The sequence below is a fragment of the Acanthaster planci genome, unplaced genomic scaffold (assembly GCF_054643075.1).
Source record: "Acanthaster planci isolate LZ-2023a unplaced genomic scaffold, COTS_SCS Contig19, whole genome shotgun sequence".
NCBI classification, from domain to species: domain Eukaryota; kingdom Metazoa; phylum Echinodermata; class Asteroidea; order Valvatida; family Acanthasteridae; genus Acanthaster; species Acanthaster planci.
The window spans coordinates 56273-84055 of record NW_028257643.1 but is presented as its reverse complement, the minus strand read 5'-3'; the positions used below and the strand labels follow the sequence as shown (position 1 = coordinate 84055).

At 40.9% G+C, this 27783-nt stretch overlaps 1 long non-coding RNA gene across 9 annotated transcripts in view; it reads right to left on the bottom strand.

Moving 5' to 3' along the window:
* Window positions 1-27783, bottom strand: part of LOC147795475 (uncharacterized) — a 76906-nt gene that overhangs the window by 10879 nt on the left and 38244 nt on the right. For 6 of the 9 annotated variants that reach the window (XR_015423853.1, XR_015423852.1, XR_015423860.1 and 3 more), the window contains exon 2: window positions 20548-20674. The exons of 1 other annotated variant lie outside the window; for it this stretch is intronic. This is a non-coding gene — a long non-coding RNA (uncharacterized LOC147795475). Of the gene's footprint in view, window positions 1-10237; window positions 10337-20547; window positions 20675-27783 lie in introns of all 9 variants that reach the window. 2 more of the 9 variants (XR_015423855.1, XR_015423854.1) reach the window with 1 other exon arrangement.

Genomic DNA, 27783 nt, shown 5'->3' with positions numbered 1-27783 from the left:
GCAGGCGGCCGCCAATGGATTTGAAATTGGGGGCAGCGGGAGAAACCGAGTAGTCACCGGCGCCGGCCACCAGCATATCACTGGGGGTGCCTGAAGAAAGAGGCCGGCGATGTTGAATGATCTGTGGCTGTTGCTGAGGGCCTGTGGAGGGTAGACCAGACGGGGTGATCTCTGGGATGTTGTTCGTACCACAGCACGTCGAGGTTCAGTTGGCTGGCAGAAGGATATCTCCCGGGCGCTGTCAAGATTCTTATTAACATTTGCTCTCCTGAAGGCTAACATACTGGCCTGTGAAAAGATCCTTAGCCAATAGAGGGAGTCCTCAAAGAGCTGATTTCACTGATTTGTGCAGAATATTCATAGCATCAATGAAAGACTCACGGCTGGATGCAGTGGCTCAAAGAGAAACCAGCATGAATTGTTCCAAGCCCGTTATCAGAGTATCGTTGAGGCTATGGAACGCCATATTAAGGCTATGCGATATGAAAATATATTTCACAATATTTCGATATGTTGATATCGTCTGTAAAAACACACATCGGGATATCATGCAGATCGATATCGTGAATCAAGACTACTGTCATCACAGATTACCAAACAATATGGTAAAATCTATCATTGCAGTCAAAGCTCACCCTCAAAAACATGTCGCTTGTGGTGTTTATTACACAGTTGTTAGATGTGATGCAAAAACGGTTGCTCAAGAGCTCTACAGAGGTCCAAATGTGGCTCAAGTTTTTGATGTTGGAAGTCAAAAAGATCAATGACATCTTTGCAAACCCTGAACCCTCACAGCTCACATGCGATCAAGAATAGCAACTTAGACAAGCTAGAACCTGTTGGATCAGCGAAAATTAAATCTTTTATACCAAATATCACTGTTGGTGTGACAAACCAGAGATCTCACCGGACCCCAACGATAACCAATGTTTATGGTGTAACAAGAAATCTAGCAAAAACCCCAAAGTGAGAGACCACTGTCACATGACAGGGGCCTTAAGGGGCGCAGCCCACGCCAATGGTAACTTACATGTACAACTCAAAGTAGTTCCCAATGAAACACAAATCCCAGTCGTGTTACACAATTTACAAAATTATGACGCACATCTCATCATGCAAGGTGCAAGCCTGAAATGTATTTCAAGGTAATGAAAAAACTGACAAGATTTTTTGCATCCCTCTAAACAGCGAAAAGTATGGCTCGTTTTCTCTAGGCCAGCTTCGATTTATAGACTAGTTTCATTTTATGGCAACGTCGATAGCCAGGCATGTAAAAGCGTGTCCAAAAAACAAACTCAAACGGACTCAAGCACAAGCGTGTGGTGAGCAAAGTTCGCTTCTTTTGATAAAAGGGATCTGTCCCTATGAATACATGGACTCGTTTGAAAGTTTAACATGATACAGCTACATGTACCACCTTGAGTTGCTTTTTATAGCAGTTTAAAACAAAATAGCATCAGCGAATCAGAATACACCCAAACAAAACAAATCTAGCAAATCAAAACAAACTAGCGTCAGTGAATCAGAATACACCCAAGAACAACAAGTCTGGCAAAGCATAACAAAATAGCATCAGCAAATCAGAATACACCCAAGCACAACAAGTCTGGCAAAGCATAACAAAATAGTGTCAGTGAATCAGAATACACCCAAGAACAACAAATCTAGCATATCTAAACAAACTAGCGTCAGTGAATCAGAATACACCCAAGAACAACAAATCTAGCAAATCTAAACAAAATAGCGTCAGTGAATCAGAATACACCCAAGAACAACAAATCTAGCAAATCTAAACAAAATAGCGTCAGTGAATCAGAATACACCCAAGCACAACAAGTCTGCCAAATCTAAACAAAATAGCGTCAGTGAATCAGAATACACCCAAGCACAACAAGTCTGGCAAATCTAAACAAAATAGCGTCAGTGAATCAGAATACACCCAAGAACAACAAATCTAGCAAATCTAAACAAAATAGCGTCAGTGAATCAGAATACACCCAAGCACAACAAGTCTGGCAAATCTAAACAAAATAGCGTCAGTGAATCAGAATACACCCAAGAACAACAAGTCTGGCAAATCTAAACAAAATAGCGTCAGTGAATCAGAATACACCCAAGAACAACAAATCTAGCAAATCTAAACAAAATAGCGTCAGTGAATCAGAATACACCCAAGAACAACAAATCTGGCAAATCTAAACAAAATAGCGTCAGCGAATCAGAATACACCCAAGAACAACAAGTCTGGCAAAGCGTAACAAACTAGTGTCAGTGAATCAGAATACACCCAAGAACAACAAATCTAGCAAATCTAAACAAAATAGCGGCAGTGAATCAGAATACACCCAAGCACAACAAATCTAGCAAATCTAAACAAAATAGCGTCAGCGAATCAGAATACACCCAAGAGCAACAAGTCTGGTAAAGCTTTACAAAATAGCATCAGCAAATCAGAATACACCGAAGCACAACAAGTCTGGTAAAGCTTTAACTGTACATCCCTGGGTGATTATCCCAACCTTTATGTCAAAACTGACACCTTGCCTTTGGCAGACATGGCCGATGTGTTTCAAAACTTTAGAGACACGCGTTATAAAAACTAAGATCTCAATCCTGCCAACTATTACACAGCTCCTGGATTTTTTGGGATGCCTCGTTAAAACAAACGGCTTACAGCTCAAGTTAATTACAGACCCTGATGTTTATTTATTTTTTTTAAGGTGCCAAACGCGGTGGCATCTCTAGCGTGGGAAGTGCTATGAGCAAGCAAACAATGAATTTATTGAAGATTTTGATCCAGGTAAACTATCCACCTACATGTACACTGCCTATCTCGATGCAAACAATCTCTATGGGTGGGCTATGTCTCAGCTGCTTCTTTTTGCAAATTTGAAAGGAATAAAATACGTAGAGCGCTATACAACGGAGCACATCTTAAATTTAGCACCCGATGATCACTATGGGTACATGCTCGAGGTGGATCTCGAGTACCCTACACAATTCTCACAATGATTACCCCCTTGCACCAGAAAACCTGGTTATACCTACATGTACATTGCATAGAAAGCTATAGCGATTATCAAAAGAAATTACTCTACAAAAATATAAAAGCTATAACAACTTAATAGCGACACTCGCAACAAAGTAAAAATAGTTTTTGCACTATCGTGTTTTGCAGCTACCGGTACACCTACAACTCGGGCTCAAGCTTAAAAAAAGTACACCCCGTGTTCAGATTTAGACAACAAGCTTGGATGAAGAGATATTTCGCTAAAAATACCAAGCTATGCACACAAGCAACCACAGACTTTGAGAAAGCCTTTTTTAAATTGGCCAAGAATGGTTAAAACAATGGAGCTGGCAAGTAAACGTTTTAGTGCCAAGCTGATCAGAGACCACAATGACGCCGAGAAATTTAAAAGGCTGTTGGCTAAACCAAGTTTTAAAAGCGTGACACCATTTCCAGAATGCGATGTGTTATGTGGAACTTTTTAAAATAAAAGTGGTGCTTAATAAGCCCATCTACATGTACTGTGGAGTAAACATCCTCAATTTGTCAAAGATGTTAATATTTGAATTTTATTACAACATGTTGAAAGCTCGTTATGGCGACCGCGTGCGGCTACTTTATACCGATACTGTTAGTTTGCTTTGTGAGTTTCAAACTGAGGATCTCTACAAGGATCTAGTGCAGATCCAAGATCAACCTGATACAAGCAACTACCTGAAAAGTCATGAGGAAATTTAATGACGAATTTGGTGGGCAAGTTATATGGGAAGTTGTCTGTGTCAGACCCAAGATGTATTCAATTTTCACAGGTGAGCGCAGCGAGAACGCGCTCAAGAAAGCCAAAGGGGTCACTAAAATTGTTACCGACAGAGACCTAACCCAAGAATCTTATAAAAACTGTCTCTCAAACAAATCTAAAATCATTGAAAGCAGTGATTAATTAAATCAGAGAAACATAAGCTTTTGTCAATCATTCAAGATAAACTATCTCCAGATCTGCTTGATAACAAGCGATACATTTTGTCTGGCAGGATAGATACCTTAGCCTACGGTCACTACAAAACAACTCACTCGCTGTGCTCACTCACAACTCAAGCTCAAGCCGCAGCAGAACCAGGCAGTAACGCAGTGTCTTCGGGTACCACTTGAAGCTGTTCTTGCACAAAAGAACGCTTGGGCCCGTCAGTCAGGTAGTACAGTATTGGACCTGTCGTTACCTTTTTACTGTTAACCCGTTTGAACTGACTTGTACACTTTTTGATCTGACATATCTCTACACTCCAAATAGGATCAGTCGCTCTCCCAACTGAGCAGGGGCGTAGGATATTTGAAGACCCCTTTTTACCCTGGGTATCTACCGAAGCCCTAAAAATGGAAAAAAAAATCTTAAAAATTCCCGCCTCTCTCCAACACTCCTTCTATCTCTCCCACCACCCACTCATTTCACCTCCACACTCATCTAACCACCCGCTCATCTCAGCACCCGATCATCTCACCACCAAACTCATCTCAGCACCCGCTCATCTCAGCACCCGCTCATCTCATCACCCGCTCATCTCACCACCCGATCATCTCACCACCCACTTATCTCACCACCTGCTCATCTCACCACCACACTCATCTCAGCATCTGCTGATCTCAGCACCACAATCATCTCACCACCCGCTCATCTCAGCACCCGTTCTTCTCACCACGCGCTCATCTCCGCACCTTCTCATCTCAGCTCCTGCTCATCGCAGCACCCATTCATTTCAGCACCTGCTCATTGCAGCACCCACTCATCTCACCACCACACTCATCTTACCAACCGCTCATCTCAGCACCTGCTCACCTCAGCACCCGCTCATCTCATCACCCGCTCATCTCACCACCACACTCATGTCAGCACCTGCTCATCTCAGCACCCGCTCATCTCACCACCCGCTCATCTCAGCATCCGCTTATCTCACTACCCGGTCATCTCACCACCTGCTCATCTCATTACCCGCTCATCTCCCCAACCGCTTATCTCACCACCACCCTATCTCTTTAAAAAACTGAAAAAAATTTTGATATATAATAAAATCAACTCGCAACACCCATCAAACATGAAACCAAAAAGTGTAACACTTGCTTCAAAGAAAAACCATTGTGAGAGTTTAAGGAGTTAAAATTCAAAACCAACAAAACGTTTACTAATGGTTGCTTAAAATGCATAGCACGCAATAAAAAATGGAGCACCTGTAAACACAGATTACATCTTTGTTGGGAATGTAGAGCACACACCAAAGAAATAGCGTGAAACGTCAAGGGTTATATACCTTAAGATCTCTCTCTTGTGAACACAAAAGTATAAGTCACAGTGTAAAATCTGTAGCTAAAGCTAACTCTTTAAAACCAAACAAAAAAGAATTAACCCACCCTCAAATATCCAAAAATCACTTTATCTAAGTACAGTATATCGATAGAACTTTACAAGGACCTCTACCCCCACCTTGACCCTGTCAACACACCAAACAATCCAAGCGCCCCAACGTCAATTTAAGAACTTATCGTGTCAATCGTATCATCAACTCTTACTAATAGTACATGACAATCGATTAAAACACAGCTGCAGGTCGACAAGGTCACATACATGTACTTTGTAAAGATTTCATTACTTCAATCAAAGCCTATATTCAACTAGAAACTGTTGAAGAAGTAGATATTCGCAATGTCAGACGATTTCAAGGAAACTTTAGAAACAGGGAGTTGGGACATTTCTTTAACAACCATTTAGTACACTTTTTTGACTTTCACACTGCGTATCGAAGATAAAAATGACTTGGCGATAAACGTATTTTGTTGTACTGCCAAAGACGGTGTGTTCCCCCTCTACAAGACTAAAAACTGCAAAAACAAAGAACAAATCAACCTCCTTTTGTTTAGCCATGGCAAAAATGCACACTACTGTGGGATTAAAAACTTTTCTAGAATTTTTTCGAAGACTGTCAAGGAATAGACGCCACTCTTTCCAAAGTAGTGTTACCCGAAAAAGACAAAAACTGTCTCAAGTTGAGAATGATAAAAACAAGCAAGACACTCTCTTTGTGACCTGCAGTATGCCAATCTGTGTTACAACCTGTGCCAGCACCTGCGTCAACACAAGAAGCTAACACGGTCAAAACCCAACACCACAGACCGTCTGGTTATTCTTACAAAGTCGTACGCTGTGATGGTGTTTGTACAAATGATCAAACCTACAGAGGTGAAGATGCTGTTACTAACTTTATAGAGGCTCTCACGAGACGTTTGCCAACCCAAAACCTCTATGCTGGTTGCCTGAACTTCGAAACAACACGATGCATGCAACATCTGTTGGATTTGTGAGAAGACCATATATCCTATCAAAAACTATCAGTGTCAATGCCCTATACATGTATATAAAAACCAAAATGTATGGTATTGTAATGCATGGATTTTAGTTTTAAAAACACCAAAGGCTTTATTGACTATTTCTGCATGAGGTGTGGAAAACCCATTAACAAGTTCAGAGAAGTCAGAGATCACTGTCACATCACCGGCACGTATAGATGTAGAGGCACAGCTCACGATTACTCTAACCTCAAACTCCAAGTCGAGCCTAACAAAACCCACATTCCAGTTGTAATTCACAACTTAGAAAACTACGATGCTCATTTGATCATGCAAGGTATTCGGTATCTAACCAATTTTGTTACCAGTTTGCCCAAAATAATTCTGGTATCTGGCAATATTCGGCAGAGTTCTTGCAAATAAAACAAAGCGGTGGCCAGAAGACAAAGTGAAGTGTGTGTGCGCGGTGACTTATTTCAGTCTGAGAATAAGTTATTAGCAGGCATTTATGAAAACTTTCGCAGCGTTTGTAGGACCAACTACGGTTTAGACCCAGCCAACACACATCACATCACCAAGTCTCTCTTGGGAGGCGCTGTTGAAACAAACTGGTATTCAACTCGAGCTTTTAACAGATCTCGATAAACACCTCTTTTTTTGAACGAGGTGGTCCATATATGTCTAGCGTAGGTGGTAAACGTTATGCCAAAGCCAAAAATCCGGGTCTCAAAATTACGACCCAAATCAACCAACGTCTTACATTCTTTATTTAGATGCTAACAATCTCTACAGTGGGCCATGTCTCAACCGCTGCCCTAGAGTAATTTTTGCTGGGACGGAGACCTGAGCAAGTTTACTCCTGTATACATACAAAAGCTTTCACCTCACTCTAGAACCGGGTACATGCTCGAGGTGACTCTCGACTACCCTCAACTTATGCACGATCTACACAACGACTTTCCCATGGCACCTGAAAACATTCAGATACATGTATCTAACGAATGTTTGTCTCACTATCAAAAAGACTTGATCACACAAACCGGGAAAAGACCACCTCTGTAGCCAAACTCGTGGCTACAGTTTCAACCAAACACAAGTATGTTGTTCACTACAGCACGTTGCAAAAATATCTCAAACTCGGTCTACAGTTGAAGACAGTTCACCGCATGTTGTCTTTTAACCAAGCACGAAACGAAAAAGACGAAAAAGTATAAAGATAAAACACCAAGTTGCACAAACGAGCCACCTCAGACTTTGAGAAAGACTTCCTCAAACTGATGAATAACTCGATTCTTGGTAAAACCATGGAAAATGTTAGAAACCGGATCAATGGACATCTACTGCCAGACAAAGAAGATATGAAACTTTTTAAGCGCTTGGTTTCTCAACCTCACAACAAATCCATCACCCCATTCCCCGAGAGCGATTTCTCGTCAGTTGAAATGTATACAGTTAAAACTGTGTTGAACAAACTGATTTACTATGGCGTGAGTGTGCTCGATTTGTCTACGAGTAAACCCAACCAACTTTATTTGCAAGGAATATACAAATACCAACACTGGAACGAAGCTTGTAAGTTTTTTGGAGACTCTGACACAGAATCGGGACAATACGTCACCAAAGACCTCAACTTGATGGGTGTTGACATGGCCGAATACATGTACTTTTAGAAGCACCAATGACAACATTGGTCATGGCACTGGACTTAGGTTATTCGGGTGATATCATGATACAAATGACGCGAGAAGCAGAAATCACAGGGCCAGTGGTAAGAATTTTTAAAATGTTGTTGTAAATAAATGATAAGGAGTAATCATAATAAGTTGTAATTAGGAGCAATGTTGCAATATGTTCAGCTAGTTATCGAGCTAGTTACAGCACTCAATTTAATGTATTACACCTACGAATATTTACGATTGAATCAAAATTTTTAAAACAAAACCAATTTGTTCAGTCAAGTGTTGATGCAATGTTTGAGCAACATTTTTTACTTCTTTTAATAATAGAAGACTTCAAACCATTTTAAAACCGGAACCTGAGATAAAACCGAGTCTACGGAGTTTACCGAGTGCAGCAAACCAGCAAACCCAAGTTGACTTCAAAGACCAACTTTGTCCGCAGTAACTGCGGGTGATTCTAAACGTTATCTCCGCAAGGAGTACACAGTCAAAGAAATTGAAACTCTACCACCGTCAGAACAAGAAAAACTGTATCATGGTTATTCAGCTAAATTTGGAAAGGAAGTCGTATCTACATGTACAGTGGGTGAAAGTCTGTTAAGTCTTTACTCTCACTCACTCAGAATAGCACTCTGATTGAATTTATGGGTCATGACGTCAAATTAGACTCAGAAGAAGTGTTAACCAAAAATCTAGAGCGAGATCCCATTATCAGTCTGAGCATGGGTGCCGATCTCACGGTTTGTTACAAGTATGGATGTTATCTTTCTCTGCTAGTTTTAGCACTAATTACAACCAAACATCTTTGTTTCAACAAAAAGAACAAACAAAACTTTCTAGCTTTGAAACAAAACTTTCTTCCTTTGTAACAAAAACAACAAGTGACGGAACAAGCAAGCATGACTCAAGCGAGCCCAGCAAATCTAGCAAAAGCGAGCATCACAAGCGACCCAAGCCCACCAACCCAACCAAGCCCACCAAGCCCGAGCAAAGCAAGTCTGACCCAAGTGACTAAAAACCAAAACATGAGAGTAAAAAATCACAAACGAATTGCCCTGGGTAAAAGACTTGCAGAACATAATCGTAAAAAGAAAGAACAACACTTGGTGTTGTTAAAACGACCCAGAGTGAGCATGACCATGAGCAACAACACAGTAATTACAATTATTCACAAACCGGAAACTATTTGGGGTTGGTTTTAGCAGGATTTGGTGCAGGTCTTTTCGTGTTGAAAGCAATGCAGAAAGCCAAAACCTGAGCCAACACACAATCCAAACCCTGACCAAAAGCTGCACCAACAATTTTAGAAATGGAGTAACTTAAAACCAATTAAACTTGTTTTTCTTAATATTAAAACAACAAATGGCTATGACAACAAACACAAAAGATATCAACGTGGTTGTACCATGGTCAGGTCGTGAGTCTGATTTTGATGGGTTATGCAATGATAGCTAAAAGAATCTTGAAATGGATGTCACCTGATTTAGATAGAATGAGTGTCAAAGATACCACAAAACTGTCAGCATTGATAGCATGGATCGACAGCAACCAAAGAGTGGTTGATAGCACAAGAACTAATTCCGGGTAGCATTAATACAACAAAATCTAACAGTAAAAGCGAAACATTTTAAACTTGGTTTAATTTAAAAAGAAAGCATGGCAGAAGGAGGGACTGACATAGAATTGGATCCTGTTGACAACGCGAGAAATGAAACAAGTGAAGCAGATCAAGAAGACCGAGCACTGAATGTTACCTTGGATACCCTTGATCCCCCACAGCAAGAAACCACGTTTACAGACACGACAGACACAATAAAGCCCAGAGAAGACACCTTAGATAGAGGTAACGGGACACGGACAAAAAATGGCAACCGCTGGAGAGAGAAGCATTGGTGAATCTGTTTCAGGCAATGCTGCCCAGCGAAAGAGAACACCGAAAAAAGAAGATAGAGGGTTTCTGGGACGAGGCCATGGATGCTACGGACATCAGGAAAAGGAAGGCAAGAGAAGACGATCAGAGTGGTGAAGAAGAAGACAAGAAAAAACTGGCCAAAGAAGACGGGGACAACATCCAGGAACCGTACGACATGGAGATCGAATTAACTTCAGGTGGGAACAAACAAGTCGTGGCAGAAAACAATCAAGAATTGACAGTGGATGATGCAGATGGGAAAAACGCAGACGCGAAAGTTCTAGACACAAAAACCTAACTTACTTTCGGGGTGGGGTGCAAAGAACCTGGAAGAAGGGAACATCATGGGTGTGAAGGTCAACAGAAGACGCTCATGGTGAACCGTCCAGACAACCAAGTCAGCTAAGTCAACCAAACCAACGAGGGAAAGGTCGAGGTAGGGAAGCGCCAACAACAGAAGTGTTAGTATAGAAATGTTTTAATCTCATTTCTCGATATGTCATGATCTATGCTATATTACTATGTGCGATGCTTAGAATAATCACTCTAAATGCAAATGGGCTCCAAAACCAAGAAAAGAGAGAAATTTTATTCAACCACCTGAGCAGGGAGAAACTTGACATCATTTGTCTGCAAGAAACTCACTAAGGGGGATGAAGACTTATGGCAGAAAGAATGGGGAGGGGAAATTATTTTCAGCCATGGCGAACGTAACGCTAGAGGAGTTGCTATTCTAGCATCGACTGGAAGTCAGATTAAACTCAAAAATCCTGATTTTGACAATGATGGTAGAATTGTAACATGTGATATTTGGTGGATGGGAAAAAATCTAAACATTTTATGTATTTATTCGCCTAATTGTATGTATCGCAGGAAAAAATTCTTCCAAAATCTTAGCAAGTATTTGCATGAAGGAGTTAATTGGATTGCCGCAGGCGATTTCAACAGTCAGATTGATTTGGAAAGTGCTGACAAGAGTATAAATGACTTTAAAAATGTTATTTATGAGCATGATATGGTTGATGTATGAAGATTTCTCTATCCAGATGATCATGGATACACCTTTTTTCATCGTGTTCTTAAAAGAAGCAGTAGATTATACTACATTTTACTTTCTCCAGAAATCTCAAGTCATACACTGTATTAGTGATGCAAATGTCTGCTCCGTAGGTTTATCGGATCATTTAGCTGTTATATGTAGACTTGATAAAAGAGAAGTTGTCAAGGGTTCTGGAAGGTGGATTTGTGATAATTCCCTGTTAGATGATGATAATATGTGTGTTGAGTGAATTCACACTTTTTGGACATTTTGGAAAACTCAAAAAGACAGATGCCAAATTTTAAACCGGTAAGATAGTGGGAAAAGGAAAGTTCAAGAAATTATTAGGAATTACGCTTTTGAAAAATATCAAAAAGAGAAAAAATACAAAAGTCAACTTCGAAAAGATCTTACAAAACATCTGAATACTGCAAATCCTAACGGTCACACTATCAGTAATATCGAACACAAAATCAGAACTTTTGAGATGAAGGATTTAGACAGAGTTAGAGCCAGGTTGCATGTTCATTAAATGGAGGAGGAAAGACCATCCAAGTATTTTTTTCAATCTGAAAAAAATCAGACAAAATTACAATTTCATTTCCTGTTTAGTGGACGAATTTGGTAAATACCAAAATGGACGATTGGAAATGTGCCAATGTGTCAATTCCTTTTATCACGATTTGTAAACCAGTGAAGGAATTGTCGATGAAGATTTCAGTGAAGTTCTCAATTCCATTAACAATGCAGAATTAGATGAAGATGTTATTCAGGAGTTGGAGAATGAATTTGACGAATCAGAAATTACTTCAGCTGTCAATCAATTAAACAAAAATAAATCACCAGGTCTTGATGGCCTGACGGCAGAATTTTACCAAAAATATTGGCATCTGATTAAGGACGATTTTAAAGAAGTAATTGCTGAATGTAGCCGAACAGGAAGTCTTCCCAAATCCATAAATATGGCCTTGATTCGTTTAATTTATAAGAATCGAGGAGAGAGGAGTAATTTGAAAAATTGGAGGCCCATTAGTCTCTTAAATGTGGATTATAAAATAATCTCAAAAATGGTTTGTAATCGCATTTAAACAATAATGCCTGTCATCATTGGTGAAGATCAGTCGTGTGGAGTGGCAGGAAGGAATATTCAAGACAATCTGATGATTCTTTGAGACAACTCGAACGTAACACAGGATATAGCACAGCCCATAGGCATGCATTTATCAAAATAAAATTGGCCGTTATGGGAAAAACCAAGCAAATCAAAATCGCTTGGATGGACGGGAAGTAAACGAAAGGCCGATTTAATATCCGACTTAGCCATCAGGGCACTGCGTGGTAAACCTGCGATCATAGTTATCGCCTCATCAAAACTCGTGTATGAAACGGTGGTGTCTGCGGGATCAATGAAATCATTCACCGATTTGCCGATAGGGGACGATAAATTATGGATTAACCAAATTCACCAGGAGTCTGTGTGGGCACCAGGCCCATAGGCGAACAACGGAAATGAGGAAGAGGCTGGGACAAAAACGGGCCAGCAACGCGACCCAAAGCAACTTCACGATCAATTTTTGACTGCAGAATGTTGGGATGTTTGCGAGCAAATGCAGAATTACGAGCAGAGGTACTAACCCTGGGACCTGAATAGCCTACCCGGAAACCGCGCAAAAAACCTTCTTGCAAAAAGTGGGAGTCCTGAGTATTAGGGTAAGCCCGTAAAAAAGGAAGCATACTACTTAGTTTTACTGGGGTTGATGCCAGCTGCCGGCACCCGTGCTGAGACGCGAGACTGTGAGTTTTCCCGACAACGGGTTGCGGGGTGGCCAAATGCCCTGCAGGTGGAGCAGCGATGCGCAAAGCGACACAACGGGCGATTGCACTGACCGCGGTTGAAGTCGTTACATGTAGGTTGACCAACCCCGGCGACTGGGCGCCGAGCAGGCCCGAAATCGGACCAGGGGTTGGTGGCAGTGGAGGGGGCACGCTCGCATTGCTGGTACGAACGGAAATTATGCTGGTGCGAAACGGGCGCACCAAGCAGCACCAGCCAAAGTTCGGCATCAATAGTTGCCCAAGAGCGCGACGGCACACGCGCCTGGCGCAATCGAAACTGGATGTCGTACTCGCGCCAACCATACCCCACATGTCGAAATGCTGCCGAGCGAATAGTGTCCGCGTACTTCAGTAACGAACGCGCGTGGGTAGGATGGCGCAACAAATACACAGATGCAAAAACTAGAAACGCTGACGTCCACTGCTCGATAGACGTTATACGCGGAGCCTGCTTATGGGGACGAATCTGCCAAAGTGGGGACTCATTGGACCCGATTGTAAAAAGTGTCTCGTCAAAGGAATTATCCAAGCCGGTGCCGCGCGACGACTTCAACAAGGTTCCGAATTCTACGTACTCCCCCCTCCAAATTTTGTCTTTTAGATGTTGAGGAATCGTGGCCCCGAGATCGTCACAGACGCTAGTTAATGGCATATTCGAATCGGAAAAGGAGGTAATTGACAATGTGCTTGGAGCTAAAGTTCCCGACACCACGGGCGTGAAAATGGAAGGTTGCGGGGCTAATTCAAAAGGAGTAGCAACGGGGGACTTACCCGGCTTCAAAGTTTGTGCCGAGCTCCCTCCAGGCCGACTGATGGTAGCGGGCGCTGGCGTTGCATGGTTAGCCTCAACACTTGCACTGTCTGGAATCATTCCGACCGTAGCCAATGGTGTAATAGTGGTATCCGGACCGGGCGATGCAAGCTGCGGTGCACTAGACCCCGCAAGGGCCGCAACCACCGACGTATCTTGACGGGAAGACTTGCGAGGCCGCCCCCGAGCACGCTTCGCTCCACTCGTCGGCCCAGAAGGAGCCCGCCGCTTGGAATTGGCGCGGGGCATAACTAACAAAATTGCTTTTGCAAAACAGACAGATTTTCTCTTTTCCAACCAAGCGCCACGGCTGCTCAAGCAAAAGTGACCGGGAGTAACTCTCTCCAATGCTACTACCATTTTAAGGTCACGCCAGTAACTAGTTCGAGGCATTAAATCACCTTGCCAGCAACCGCAAGTAAACACTACTGACCCACTTAGTGACAAGAGCCTCCAATGTTCCGCGGTGATAAATTATTTGAAGCTGCAATTTATTTTGCCTCAAATTGATTATGTCAATAATGAAGATAAACAAGGTACCATGTTAAGTATCGATCAAGAAAAAGTTTTTGATTGAATAGAATGGAGTTATACATGTATGTTTGGAGTTATGATTAAAATGGGAATTCCCAATAAACTTATTAAGTGGGTGAAAATTATGTACAACAATCCTACTAGCTCGATTCTGGTTAACAATTATATCACTGAGCCGTTTTATGTTACCAGAGGTATTCGTCCTGGGTGCCCAATGTCACCGCTTCTCTATTCGATATGTGCTGAAGGTTTGGCTTGTTTACTAAGACGTAACCATATTATTAGAGGTATTCCTCTGCCGAATAGCAGACTATCAAACTACTTCAGCACGCAGATGACACAACGATATTTATTTCTGAAGAAGGTGATTTTGACGAACTTGAGCAAGTCTTCCAAACTTACAGTAGAGGTTCGGGTTCTAGAAATTCAATGTCTCAAGAAGGTATAGACAAAACTCAGTTAAATGGAAGTATCTTTTTGACTATTGTTTATCAAAAACCAGTGGCGACTTCAAACTCGGATGGTATGTTTTCAGTAATCCTAATGCCATTCATCGTGAAGCACATCGTATTATAAAGATCTTGTTTTAGCTTACCATAGCGTTGGTGCTAGAAACGCCTGTTGCTACTCTTGTGTCAATGAAACAAAAAGTCTACCACTTTGGAAAAATACAATTATTGTTGGAAATGCTGACAAGGATTTGAACAGTAGTGTACTCTGAAGTAGTGGAATTAACTGCCTGGGTCAAATAATCGAGAATAATAGAATAATGTCATTTCGTAGACTAACTGACACTTGTAATATTCTTCCAATTAATGCTGGCCGCATTACAACAGGTCCAAACAGGTTTATAAAACCTGAGTTCACAACAGAACATAGAGCAGGCCCCCCAAACCATTTTCTTAACACAGTTACTTTATCAGTGGATGATGATACAATTTTAGATTGGTCTCAAGTTGATGTTAAAACTGTATATAGATATTTAATTTCTGCACAATTTACTGCTCCTGTCGCAGAAACTGTTTGGAGTGATTTTTTCAAGCTTAGTGTGACCAATTGGAAAGAAATCTGGTTGAGTAAAGAGTACAATAATATAGAAGCCAAGGACAAAGATATCTGGTTTTCAACTGAAGCACAAAATTCTCCCAACCAAAGACAGGTTGAAGAAGTGGGGAATCTGTAACAATGACATTTGTCCTCTTTGTAATTTAGAGACCGAGACTATGGAGCATTTATTCATTGGTTGTACAGTAAGTCTCGTATTGAGGCTTGGATGTTTGTAGAAAATTTAATCAGAAGGTATAATAAGAAACCGACTTTCTCATCAGATGCATACAGAATCTTGGGAATTGATATCAAAGATAGTGTGTGCTTAATTTTAATTGGACGACTGCATAGAATCATTTGTAAAACAAGATGTACATGTAAATATGTACAGCTGGAGAGTCAATGTAAACTAAGTATTCTTTCCGAGTACAAAGCATCTCTTAGAAGATTTCTAACATTAGAAAAAATGAGATTGGGCGCAAATCTGTTTCAACTCGTTCACATGAAAAATTCTGCTCTGTGTTACTTCAATCGGGAGAGCCTAAAATTTAATTTCTAAACTTTCATTTATTTTCCTGAGTTTTTATTTGTATAGCACCAATTCTGAAAATTTTGTTTAGTTTAATTAATCAAATTGGTGTTATTGATATATGTACATGTATATATTTTCAATTGTCACACTTTTTGTGATTAAAAAATTGTGACAATGTCATGTTTATTGTGTATATAAATGAAATAAAAGGAGCCGTATACACATGTGGCTCCATTTATAAAAAAAAAAAACAGGAGGAAAGAGGAAGAATGATGTTTATAAATAATTCTAGAATAGACAATTTCTATAAATATTATAATAGAAAAGACATACCGAAACCCCGCTATGAAAATTTTGCATACCGAACAGGTAAAGGTCTGTTTTAAAAAGCTGTTGGTAGATACAAAGAAGTATTGTTAACCAGTAAAAAATCCCCAGCGTATTTGTAAAACTAGATACAATAAGAGATAACACGAAACAAGCAGGGTATCGAAATGGACCAAAATTGGTTAGAAACGAACTGGGTTTCTGTGATTATGGAAAAAAAATTCAAGAAGTGCAATCGACTTTAGCTGACATTTCACTTGAACACCAATTAACGGAACAGAATGAGAAACAAGTGGCAGATCAAGTAAGTGAAACCGTAGAAAACCTCACTCAAGACACGGAGGTACATGTCCAAACCAAAATTGGGAAAATACCCAGTAGAGAACTTAAAGGTCATGACAAAATGATAAAATTGATAAGAGGTCAAATGCAAGTTGTGAGAGCTAAAATTAGCGAATATGAAAATGAGATAACATAACTAAAAAACGAAGAAGAAACCTCGCAAAGAGAAAACCGTACAGAAGAACTATGAGATCAAATAATAGCAAGTAAATCTATTATACACAGACTTGAAGGTGATTTAAAAAACCAAATCAGACAAATTACAGAACTAATTGATTTTTATGCATTCAGATATAACACTCGGTGAAAAAATCAGAACTGTTTTTAGAGAGCAAGGCGTTACGGTCGTATTTTGTCAGCTTTTGCTTTAGCGATCACTTCCATCGTGGCTAGCATAGTGGCTGCTGTCAGAGGCATAGGTATAACACCCGAGCCAATAACCGGGCCAAAATCAGGGAGAGTGTTGAGTTGGTTCTTTAATGTTGCGAGTAAAGCTATCAGTTGGGCAGCAGAACACGTATGGGCTTTGTTTTTGGCCGTGGGTGCTTTGGTGTTGGGTTATTTTAATTCTGGTAAAAAGTAAGAAGATAAACCCTGTCAAAATTTTTAACACCTTGTTCAAATTGTTCAAACCAAATCAAAGCCAGTGAAATTGCGGCCATTCCGAACAAAAGTGCCAGTTTTTCGTTTTGGTGAGTGCCTAGATGGGTAGTAGTCTTAGTAGCAGCTGGATTTGCTTGAGGTACACGAGTTACGTTACTCTGGCTTACATTACTCTGGCTTACGTTACTTTGGCTTACGCTTTCTGAATTTGGTTTAAACTTGTCAGGGTCTTGCAGTTGTTCAAAATCGCCCAGGTCTTGCGGAGTTGGCTCTTGTTTAAAATCATCTAGGTCTGACTCTGGTACACTTTGTGTGTCAATGTGGGTGCATGTCTTTGGTTGCGATTTGTAAGTTGTTGTATCCCTCAAACGTTCCGATTCTGAGGTCCAAGTTCGATGGTACTAGATGCAAACCTGGTCTCACTACAAAATTCAAAGGAGTTTGGCATACTGTAACGAGTCTTGAAATTGTTCGATCGATTGTTCCAGATCTGGTTCTGAGTTAACCACTTGCTGCTGGGTGCTTTTTTTAAACTGTTATATGCGCTACCGGGCTGTTTTTTCTTATTTTCATTTTCAAAAATCTTCAAAAATTCATATCTTTTGTTTCTGAACATAAAATGACTGTCTCGTGGCGAGTCTAGCCCTCACGAGCAACTTCAATTGACCCATCGGTTTTGCAGCCACGCCGCCTGCTCTGTATAGAGCCCCCATTGTGAAGTGTTAAATAAGGGCTCTTTTGTTCTGGGCCTTGGCCCAGTGCATTGCCATACTGCCGTGTTGCTTTGCAGAGCGATTAACGGTCGCGACCTCGGTGTATAATTTGCGGTGAGTAAATGGGAAGCTGTGCCCACATGCACCGGGCTTTGTAAACTGTTCAATGAGTGCCGGCCATGACAGACAAATGAATCATGTTTTAAAAAATGGGGTCTAAAAGTGTTGTTTTTTTTGCGCCGCTGCTGCATATAACTTTTGCTATTTTTTGAAGCTATTGGTTTTTTTTTTCTGTTTTATATATTTTCCCATCTACAAAACTTACATCTTCCCCAAACCACTCTCATATTTTATCTCCCAACTTGTTCATTTTCCCTCCTACAGTGTAAGTTTTAGTTCAAAATGGATATTTCCTTTCCCAAAACTTTATCCTCCCAACAATTTTGAGTAAAACCTTAGAAACTAGTAAAATCAAGTACATATAGAAATACACACAGATAAATATTTGGAGAGAACTTCTTTTTCTCTTTTTTTCTTCTTGTGTTTTCTTTTCATTTCTCATTGAAATAGTTGAAATAAAGCAGGGGGCGACGCAGAGGGGCTGGTGGCACGTGTCGCACTCGAAGTGTGTCTTCTTTCACTGACCACGGGAAGCACAGAGGACACACCGCCGGTAGCGGAAGTTGCCATAGCTGGTCCTCTCAAAGTCCACGGGGAAGTGTCGGCCAACAAAGTGGGAGTTGGTGACTGGTGGAGTATTGTGCTGGGGTGGTACTCGAGCAAGGGCTCGTCCAACAGCAGCTCACGGACAAGACTCAAGCGGTAGTCAAGGAAGGAGAGGCGGTGACCAACGGCCAGGTACACGGCATAGCTGTTCACCAGCGTCAAGTCGAGCAGGTAGAAGAAGAGCTTCTTGTACCACTTGAGGGACCTATGAGTAGCTCGATGATTTGCCGCTAGTTGGTCGCTCTTGTCAACACCCCCCATCAGGGTGTTGTATTCGATGACGAGGGTCGGTTTCTACATTTCCTCCCCCATCCTGTCTTGCTTGCCGGAGCCATGGATGTCTGCTGTATGCATGGTGGAGATTATACGGCTGTTGCGCTTGTCTCGCCACACCATGGCCAGAAGAGAACTGCTGACGCCCAGGTCGGCCGACTGGAATGCTGTTTCACCCCGCTTCAGCTTGACGGACTGCAGGTCTTTCAGCATCCCTTTTCTGTTGGCCATGACGGTGCCAACGACGTTGAACTTTTGGTTGTGAAGTCGTCGAAACAAATCGGGACTGCTGAAGGCCCGGTCGAGGGCAAGGTTGTAACCCATGCCACTTAGGTCGTTCACCAGGTCCATCACCACTTGTGTAGTTGCTGGGAGGTCTCCCTTACTTTGGCCGGCGTAGATTTTGAAGTTGTAGCAGAACCCGGTAGCATTCCCAGTGCTCTGGCACAACCTGTACATCTTGATGCCGAAGCGGGCCCTCTTTCTGGGGTTGTAGGTAGCGAAGCGGAGACGCCCGTAGAACTTCAGAAGGGAGTCGTTGACAGAAATGTCCCGTCAAGGAACGTAGACAGTGGCAAACCTCTGAGCAAGATGGTCGACGACTGGGCGCACTTTAAAGAGACGGTCATCACAGTCCTCCGGCATGGCTGTGTTGTCGGGACTGCAGGATGGCAAGAAAGCGATCTCGGGGTATGACGGATGGGAATAGGCTCATCTTCAGTAGTGGGTCGGTGGACCAGAAGCTATGAAGGGTAGGGTGCTTCGCAATGCCCGTCATTATGCAAAGGCCCAGAAAGGCCTTCAGTTCTCTAGCGTTCAGATCAGTCCATGATCGCATGTGCGCCGATGTCGTAGTGGGCCTCTGCACGGCATACCGGTTGGTCTCTTGCACTATCTTGTTGTAGAGAACATCGTCAAAAAACAGCTCCAAGGCTTCACTGCAGGTTGAGCTGCGATGCAGACGGGGATCGACAGCACCACCATTACCAGTGAAGCCGTACTTCAGCGGTGAACTGTCTTCATCTGTGCACCGGAATGGTGCGGCACTGCTGCTGGTCGACGCGGCGGTCTGTGCAGGGGACTTTCTCTTGCATTTGCCGTTTACCGCCAAGGGTACATCCATGTGTCAATTTCTGCATTGACATAAGTGCAGTGCAGTGATAATCTGCTGCGAGTGCGAGTTGATAAATTGTTGACCCCAAATATCACATCCCGTAGACACTAATGAAGTCCATGCTACCATCGACTTGATATTTAGGGAACGCAACAATATTGTCACCTGGTATACATGTAGGTATAGCACAGTCAAACAAGATCTTTCTTACCGTAAAGTACACATGAAAATTAAACAAAGCTGATATAAGGGTTGGGATCGACAATTAAGTCAAAACCTGCACTACACGTAGTCGTTGCACAATAGACTGCAAAGTTTATCTGATTTTTTAAAAAAACGATAAGAATCTGTACGCCAACGATTTACGGCTTCATCTGTTGTTATCCTTGGTAATTTATAAAATGAAGTTATGTCAGGAAACTTGGCCTAAAATGAATTGTCTGTGTAAAGGAGAATAAACAAGTCACTAAAATTAACTCCCATAATTTTAAGAACTAAAAGAAAAAACATGCAAGTTGTTAGATTTGAAAACAGAGTAACAAAATATGGAAGAAATTTCTCACATTTTTAACTTTACTAAAAATGACCAAACGTTTCAATTACAAGACTCCATGGATAATTTAAAAGGCAACAAAGCTGTTAGCGTTTAAAAAGTAAGTTTTCACCCTGGATATTTTAACATTACAACCTCTACCGAAATCAACTGGCAAACTCACATTGATGGTAGACCGAGAGAAAGGAGGCCCGCAAGGCTGAAAGAGCGTGAAGGACGTGAAGAGCACGATGTACCACCACCAGAACCAAATCCGATATTACCACAACTACCTCAAACAAACACGGGACCTGACAAATAAGATATTGATATGAGTTTTTCAGAATTAATTGAACTTACAGTGCCATTGTCAGAATTCGAGGCAGACAGTTCGGTTTTGTTTTATAACTTAATAAATGGTTTTATTCGAACTTCAAGACAGGAAATTTAGAAGAATTTAATAATAACACGATACAAAAATTTAATGAGCTCAACAAACAAAAAACCAAATTTGAGAATCAACAAAAAAGAACATTGGAAGAAGAATTATCAATTCCTAAAATAAAAGATAGGGCATTTATGTATCTAATGCTTTTAACTCTAGAAAAATATCAATATTTATGTAGAAGCCAGTCGCATTGCATTGAAGTTATTCAAGAAGGATTTGTAGACGACAATTCAGATGAAAGAACGAGAATAATTAGAAATGCTCAATCTGAACCCAGAGATGCTCTTTTAGTTGGGGGGATTTAATCGTTTAATCATTCAATGGCTTCACACTGGGACAACATCGGGAGGCCTTTTGCAACCTGGAGAGCACAGTAGCATCGTCATTCCTCTTGGATTTTACGACATTCATTGGTTCGAATTTGCTTTATATGCAATTCCTGGTGTACATGTAAGTTTCAAAGTACATCGAGATTCAAAATTGGTTACAATTATGGTGACAGACGTATCTTAGATTGCGGTTGGGTAAAGAAGTTGGTAAGTTGCTCAAAAGATAAGATAATGTATTTTCTTGAAAGCTCTAATCACAATAGATAATTTGTTTTTATATCTGTTTATTTAAGTTAATTGATCTGGGTTTCAAAGAAATAGTTTATAAAGTCTATTTCTCTTTCGTATAGATTTTAGTAGGCCTTTAGTAATCCAGGGATTTTCAGGTAGTTTATTATTATGTCTACACTTTGCAAAAGGCATGCATTAATCAATGAGATGAGTTTACTTATTTGGAAGATAATTGTGAATACTGCAAATTTACTCCATCACCAACAGCAACCGAATCCCAGTCATCCTAACTAATTCATCTTTACATGTCGGGCGGAAGTATGGTATTTCTTTTCAATGTGTGCATGTACATGTAGGTTTCTGCTGAGTTTAAGCAAAGTCAAAGCCAAAGAAAATTATTGGAAGGTGATCACTGAAGTCCAATAGAATGATGAAAGTGGAGGATAGTTCAAGTGAAGAAATCATCAATCAATGTTGCTGATTTTTGAGTTATTCTAGTTGATTCATCATTGTAGGGCAGAAAAAAAAATGAGTATGTAAGAAGTTTTGTCACCATTAGTTGCAGCTTGAGTTTCATTATAAAGAAGATCAATGTTAAAGTCCCCCATCAACTATCATTTTGTTGTTTCAGCAGCATTTTTTCCAGCACCACAGCAACTGCGATTCTCTGCATAGGTTCTTCCTCTGGCTTCAAACTGAATTAATGTAGAGTTAAATTGACATTATGTGATAGCTTTCAACTGGCTTATAACATTAAGTTGGATTAACCCCTCTTTTACCGTATGTAAAATCAGCAAAACTTGGCGGTTTCTGTGTGCTGGTTTCAGTCTCCGCCTGGGCTCTTCACACAAATTTATCGAAATCCACCAATGAGGGCAGCAGACAAATCTTGGCAAAAATGTTTTAATGATGCATACCATAGACAGGTTTGCCACTTACTATAACACCAATTTATCGAGATTTAACTGGGATTAACCTGAATTTTGGAATCCAGGGTGTGAAAGTGTGGATGCGTTCACAGTTAACTAGTCAGGTATTTGTCTCGGATTTTGCACGTTCTCACTTGATTTTACCGCGAAAGGTCAATTCCCACCAGAAAACTGGCATACTGCCAAATCCCGCCAATGGGTGACTGTTGTTTGCCTCATCTATTTTTAAAGACGGGTGTGTGAGACAGTGCGAATGTCCGTGTTACAGTGAAATTTTAACACAACAGGAATCGTGAGTGTGCTTTAGTACACATGCATGTACATTATGATTATTTTCAGTGGAACTGACCATGAACCCCCTCCTCTGTAAAATGACAGGACAATAAAGGACCCCTTCTTGTACATTTTAGAATGGACAAGGCTATTTTCATTCATTGCCTGCAGTGCATGCTCGCAACGAATGAATTAAAAAAACGTAAACGTGCGCACGGCGATACTATAGTGGCTCTGACTTAGTCTTAGCTGGTTCTAGCCTTTCGAGGAGACTCCGAGCATGCAGCTCCAGCGATGGCAAAGACTGAGGCCATGTCCAAAACGGGCTTTCAGAAGTATGGTCAGGTCTATTGTGTCAGGAAATGGAAAAATGTATAATTTTTGTGGGTTTAATATCTTACATTTCTTATTCTGCTCCCCTCGTTCCCGGGATACTCTCCAACCTTATACAACCCAAACGGAACTATCTGTAGTATGCAATGGTGGAGGTCATGATGTTTACCTCACTTACTAATCCAGTCCATTGTTTTAGGGGAACTTTCCCACAGTCCTGACCAAGTATTTTTAGAAACAGAATGTCAGTTTTCATTGTTTGGGAGATTCATGAAACTGGAGGTTGCAGGTTGTTGGAACCTGGGAGAAAATCTGCTGATCCTGCTGATTAGCAGAGTTACACAATGAACCTTCAAAGGTTTGACCAATGGGGAAGCTTATATGCAAATCAAACTTTGAGGAAGGTTTGGTCAAACTTGCAAGTGACCAATCATAGTCTTGATGGAAATGTCCATCAAGAGACTATAACAGGCATTTAAGGGCCTATGTTGGGGTCAGAATTCAGTCTGCACCACCACCCAGCAGACCACTGGTCAACAGCCCGACACTCGAGTCTACACAGTAGCCATATGGGGTGAGTTGCTGTCCTTAGTAATCTACCTGTGTGTAACTTCATTTTAAATTTATTTTGATTACTTAGTATAATAGACTGTGCTACTTCTGATGTTGATGGACTTGTATTGTTAGCTTGTTTTTATGATCAATCACAATCATGGCGTTCACATGAAGTTATTTTATTGTTTACTCTTCTCTCCATTTGTTCTGATTACCCCCTTGTTTGGCACACTCATTCAACAATGTCCTAGTTTGTAATTAAGGATGATTGCACACCTTGTAAGGATAAATTTCTTTTCTATTATATAGCTCAAGTGGCATCTGTGTTGAATTGTGTTGAGGCAGATGTAGTCAGTAGTAGGAGAGAAGTCAAGTTAGCATATCCAGGTTAGCTCCGGAATTATATTGTATATTTATATTCCAAGCAGTTTCACACTCTGACTTTTGCAACTCTTTTTACATGATTTTGTATGCCAAATTGGAAAGTTAGTATGTGCTCACCAACACAGATTAAGAGGTTCTACTTGTGCGCTAAGTCATTTTATGATGTGTTGTGTGAAAAGTACCCAAAGAAAGTGTTGTGTAATTGGTCGCATGCCTTCAGTAGTCCAGTTTAACAGCTGTGTTTTGGTTATAACAAGAACTCAAGGCTATACACTCCAACCACTGTGTATGACCTATGACTTTTTACTACCATTGTGTGTGTGCACAGTATTTGCACCATGCAGGTTGTGTGTAATAAGTGCTGTATTATCTACTGTACATGTAAGTAATTGTGTTATTTTCCTAATATTACAGGGGTACGTCGGTCTGTCAACCCATAGACCATCCAATCAGTCTGTTTTTAGTAGTGTTGTATAAAAAGGAACAATGTTGACAACAGGTACTAACTTTTGAGAAAGGAACTTTTATTCTAAACTATTTTACAGCTTGTACAAGAGAGAGTTGGAGTACTGCGCATAGAGATGTTGCTTGGAGAGTGGAGAGTGGTGAAAATAGGGTTGGGAACACAGGCTGGAAGAACAAGGGTGAATCTAACTACAATCTAATTATAAAGTAATAAATCCTAGACCAGAAGTCTGCCAGAGGAATGTGGTAAGAAGGCCAAAGCGATAAAAGTGGGTCCTTGTGTAGGAGTGCTCTTAAATCAATTAGGAGGCTTGACCCTACAGGGTCAAAAGTTAAAGGCTCCTAATCTACTGCTGGGAAAAATGTACATGGAGTCTACTGTAGATGCAAGTGTTCTTATTTTTACAAGGGGGGAAAAACGCTACATGTTAACCCTATTTTATTGAGGAGAGCTTCAATAAAGATTCCGTCAGTTGTAGAGTAAACAACAGAGACGTCGTCCGCTAATCCCAGTCGTATCAGTGAGAACCTTGCGCTTGCCGTGCAGAAACCTATCCGGCAGCCCGGCCAGATAATACGACAATTGTCTTTGGTGTCTGCACGCATTTCCAATATAGTAAAGATCTTCAGGTCAGGGAACCAGACTATTTCATGCTTTCGACCATACTTTGAATAAAATTGAAGTGAATTTGAGTATCGCTGCAAGCAGCTTGTCCTTTAAAAGAAGAGTAAGACAGGTTAGGCCTTTCCTTAAAAGGTAAGTGCTTATAAAATGTAGTTCTGCTACGTATGGACGTTGTTTGTTTAGCAGACGTCAGGCTTAAATGTTATCCTCAACCGGGTTGGCCACGGCTGTTTCCTACCCCATGGTTGGACTACAGTCTTCCTTCCTAACCGTATTTAGACTCGCAGTCGTAGTGCAGTAAGGAGCACCTGGGCTAGCCACGGTGCCCATACTTCAGCGTCAACAAATATGGCAAACACAATCAGCGTCAAGAAATCTAATTTACCCTTTTAAGATTAAAAGTTATACCATCGTATTGGTGAGACTGAACTGGAAAACTGAAGTTGCTTCCAGACATGCCGGCTTTACGCAGGAAAACAAAATGTTTGTTTTCACGTTTTCGAAATGAGAGGAGGCTGCTACGTTGTTATTTGATTTCCCATGGCATGGACCCATGAACTGATGTAGCCCCACACATGGTCTTTCCAAAGCCCCACTCATGGTCTTTCCAATGCCCCACTCATGGTCTTTCAAAAAAGGAAGGAGTTTCAGTGTAAGGAGCCGGGGATAACGATAATTTCTGAAGCGCACTGTTTTTTCATAATGCCAGTTTGTGAAGTTCAAAATGGTGGCTGCCAACATTGCCCACTGCAATGGTCAGGATTTGCGTCCTAGGGTACGCAACCATTGTACATGTACATGCATACCCTTGACCCATGTACACCTGGAAGTCATCCAAAAAGCTTAAGAATCACAATACAACTGCCTTAACCATTAAACATGAGCTTTACGACGTCAAATCATTTCATAGGAGTGATAAAATGAGTTTGCTATGAATTCAACTTAGGTTACTTGGGCAATGGCATATTACAAGACCTGGCGCAGATGTCGGACTGAAGTCCTTGTTCTAGCTGCAAACAGTAGTAGTGATGAGGACAACCAGGCCATCTTCAGAGCACCCCAAGCCCCCAGTGGAGGAGAACACAAAGACAAAAGAGGAGTTTCTGGCTCTTGAGAACAAACTACTGGATGTCACTTACTGCTCTGCTTTGGTATGAATCTGAATAAGAGTTCTTATATTGATCAGATTCTTCGTTCAGAAATCTGATACATTTTCATATGGTTTCCTGTGCACTCTTTCATCCTTGGCTCCGATTCGTTTATCCATATTAAGTGTGGCCCCTATGAAGTTTCATCGTTCTGTATTATGCACTTTTATATATCATATATCCTAGAATTCCAACATGACAACGTTTATACGCAAAGGAGAGCAACAAAATATACATGTAAATGACATGCGACATAGTATTGATCTACTTGGCTTGTCATTAACACAGTTTATCTGCATGTGCTTCCTGCCCTCCACTTTTACGCATTAACTGTGTTTTAGCATATATATTCGTAATCACCCAAAAGGGAGATTGTAGTATATCATATGGTGCTTCTGTATCTTCAAATAAGCCTTTGAGTTTAAAATTAAGCGGCATGGTGGTAGCCCTAGTTACTCTGGTTTGTTTCTCAACTTTGTCTCTTTTAGATTGCCTATTGTAGACGAATTGGTGGAAGTGACATGAGAGATATGGTTCGGAATGTGTTGAACGGGTCAGTCAATGTAACTGCCTGTGCATGTATGCCTATTTTTGTTTTTTCTGTAAAAGGTAAAATAAGTTGTGCAGGTTGTGTCAGGGGTTTGCAACCAAAGGATAAATCTGTGTGAGGTCCATTGCTCAACAGCAGGACTTAGCTTATGCGAATTGATACATATTTGCTGTCAATTTGGTACGACCTATAAAGTCGAAAGTAGAGCAAATATTACTTTAAATCAAAATTTAATATACATGTATTGTTTAAGCACAGCTAGAAAAGCTACGAACAGATTAATCAATTGGCGTTGTTATTATTTTTTAGCAGTACTAAAGTTGTTTTGAGCAGTAACGATTAGTTGTTACTACTAGCATACATTCATTGGGAAGTACATGTACATGATGCACTGTACAATATTGGCCACTCAACGAAAGATTTTAGAGACACTTGGTGGCAGAAGAGTTCTTTTTCATTCTCAATCACATTGAACATGTGCACTTAAGCTCAGACGTGGTGTAATTGACGGTAAAGGATTGGTTTATTTGCTGCCACCAAAGTCCTTACAGTTTTTTCTGAAAATAAGTTGTCACTTTTTTGTAACATTTGCAGAAAGTGTCGTTACATCACACAACACAACAGTGTCTGCAGTAAGACACTGAATTGTGAAGTACCTTAAGTATTCCTACCAGAGACAGACCAAGAGCCCTGAGTAATTTGGCGGGCACACCCACAGGAAAACTGTGCCACCAGTCTAGTGTATCATATGGCTTGTTTCCCGGCTGTTTCATATCTTTCGGTGATTTTTACGTAATGAGCAAATAGCCTACTTCTTTGTTTAGGGTCTTATTTGAAAGCTTTAAACCTTTTGTTGTTCAAGTGGAATATGTACATCATTTCCTCAGGTTTATTTCCTCAGGTTGAAGCAATGAAAGTTGTTTAAAGTACGGTAATAACAAAGTACCAAGTCTGATTTTTTTCCGGGGGCATGGGTAAAATATTTTGCGGCATTGAAACGCGCACAGTAATTTAAATTGTAAATGACGAGATCATTGTTGGCGCTGTTCCAGGAAGGTCTGTTTTCTAAAAACTTTGACTAACCACTGCATAAGACAAATGTTTTTCAAAAACGTGTACCACGCTTCCATTCTATTTTTAAATTCTAAGC